The 2,727-nt window shown below is 39.6% G+C and overlaps 1 long non-coding RNA gene across 1 annotated transcript; it reads left to right on the top strand.

The window, feature by feature from the left end:
- The first annotated feature begins 1,316 nt into the window (after positions 1 to 1,316).
- Positions 1,317 to 1,856, top strand: LOC122029480. The gene is made up of 3 exons (XR_006125077.1): positions 1,317 to 1,418; positions 1,517 to 1,628; positions 1,707 to 1,856. It is a non-coding gene; the product is annotated as an uncharacterized LOC122029480 (long non-coding RNA).
- Positions 1,857 to 2,727: the final 871 nt, after the last annotated feature.

Here is a 2,727-nt window from a genome sequence, read left to right on the forward strand (position 1 = left end):
CCGAAAAGGTAGAAAACCTTTCTTGAAGTTTTGCATGCTAAAACGAGCTAGGATAGTATCGATATATGAAGCTTGGAATAAGCATAATATTCTTTTCTTGTGATCCCTTATTACTTTGATCCCAAGAATATGTCTGCATTCTCCCAAGTCCTTCATATTGAATTGCTTGGACAATCATACCCTTACTTCTGACAACACTTTGATATTTTTGCCAACTAACAAAATGTCATCTACGTATAGTACAAGAAATACCACCACATTTCCATCACACTACAAGACTCATCCAGACACTGAATAAATCCATAATACCGAATTACTTCATTAAAATGGATGTTCCAAGATCTCTTTAGTCAAAAAATAGACCGATTGAGCATATATACAAGATGCTCTTTGCCCTTCGTAATGAATCTCCCTGGTTGCTTTATATGGATGTTTTTTTTAAGACTTCCAATAAGGAAAGCTGCGTTGACATCCATTTACCATATCTCATAATCCATATGAGTAGCAATAGATAAAAGAATCTGGATAGACTTAAGCATGGCTACCGGTAAAAAGGTTTCCTCACAATCGATACCCTTTTTCAACAAGACTTGCTTTGAAAGTTTCCACCTTCCCGTCTGTCCTTCTTTTTCTATTGTACACCTATTTATAACCAATGGCTTTTACACCATTTGGTGGTTCTACAAGTTCCCAAACCTTATTAGAATACATAGATTCTATTTCAAAGTTCATTCCACTTTGCCAAGATGCTGCATCTTTATCTTGGATTGCTTCATCATATGTGCAGGAATCAGGTTCATGTTCACCAGGGATCAAGTCCAAGACTCTCCCAAAAACATGAATATACCAGGTTGTCGAACAACCCTCCCACTACGACGTGGCACTGCTTGTAATTGTGCATCATTTGTGATACATGTTGCAGTTTCTTGTTGTGAGATCTCGAAAAATTTAATTAATAGGGTTATTTGGAAATAGCCTTATAAAGTTTTTCTGGAATTTTTAGAAATTTTCTGGGAATTTTTCGGAGCTCGTACGGAGGGTTTTGAGGGGATAAATTTTGGGTTCGGATAAAGCCTGTTTGGGATACCCGTTTAAGTGAGGAAATGTTTAATATATATATCCAATTCCTTTATTTAATTCTTTTCCCAACCCTAAAACACCAATTCTCCTTCCCCGATCTTCCCTCTGCTCACGCGCTCTCTCTCCCTGTCGCGGACAGATCTGCGGCGATTGTCATCTTCGCCGGAGGAGCTCGTCGTCGGCGCCTCGCCAGAGGTCGAACAAGGAGGCGAACCCTCCTGATATCCTATCATCAAGTCTGCCGCGAACTTTCTTTCCGATTCGGTTGGCTCTTCCTTCTCCGATCGACGCGAGATCCATTTGATCGCCGGCGTGAAGAGTTAATTAGGGTTTCAAGGGTATGTATCCGAACCTTACTCTTCTATTTCTCGGTATTGTGCCTAGCGTTGGGTTTCTTCCTCGATTCTGCTCTCTCTCTAATGGTCGGCAATCCTAGGTCCGATCTTGGATCCAACCTTCGTTCGTGTTGATTTGGGGATAGAAGAATCCTTGGTACGTTGTTTCACGGATCGGATTGGGCGACGTTTTCTGGAGACAACCGATTGAAGGTAAGGTGTCTTCGGATTTCGATTGATTGAGTTATGTTTTGTGTTGAATTGTGATTTCCTCATCTTGACCCGATATAGGGAGGGGAGGTTCTGTGAAGGTGATCTTGGATTCCCTCTGTGTCGCTGCTGATTGAGGTCTCGGGTGAATTGGGAAAGAACTCCAGCAGAGGTTGCTGTGGGTTTTCTGATCCAGCAAGGTGAAGATTTGTTTTGGTTCTTGCTGTGGTGTCTTTGGCTTCGGCAGACACCTCACCCAGCCAGCTCAGTTTGGTTCGGCAGTCATCCATACCTCAGAGTACTTTGATACAGCACCTTGTTCAGCTGGGAATTGAGGTATGTGTAGGGAGTTTGATACATGTGTAGTGTTGATTTAGGGTTAGGTTTGAAATGAATTTTGGTTGGAACATGTTATAGATTATGTGTAGATTTGAATTAGGAGTATTTGGATTACTAGTTGTTGATTATGATTAGAATTATTTACGTAGATTTAATCTAATGGAATAATTAGGGTTAAGCAATTAACCCTAGTTAACTATTGGATCTAATCTAGTTTGGATATCTAATCAAATTGGTGATTAGGGATTAGGTAACTAACCCTAATCGACCATTAGTTTTAGTTAGGTAAGTTGTGGTTATGTTGATTTGGGTTTTGCCCTAATTTGATTTTAGGGATTTTATTTGGCTATTCTTGGGATTTAGCTAAATAAAATATATATATGTTGTTTGACGCAGGACTTTGATTCGAGACAGGCGTCTCGACGTTGACTTCGGATTTGGGATTGTACCTTCTATTTGAGGCGGGTACCCTCTGACTTATCTTTTGATAATATCTTATGATATGTGTAGCTTATATATATTTACTAGTGGCAGATAGTAGATTATTTTCTTCCCTGGTCTTAGCTAGTTGATACCTATCACATGCTTCATCTGCTAGTTGCTTTACTTCAGGATTGGATATTTACCTCTTGCCATGTATATATATGTTCATAGAGATGCATATCTATAGTGCTCTACTCTACTGGATTAGTTGCTTTACATGTGTGATACATGCTCTTGGATTCATGATACTTACATCATTGTTATATGTGATGTCTTTGGA

The sequence above is a fragment of the Zingiber officinale genome, chromosome 10B, assembly GCF_018446385.1.
Source record: "Zingiber officinale cultivar Zhangliang chromosome 10B, Zo_v1.1, whole genome shotgun sequence".
Taxonomy (NCBI): Eukaryota; Viridiplantae; Streptophyta; class Magnoliopsida; order Zingiberales; family Zingiberaceae; genus Zingiber; species Zingiber officinale.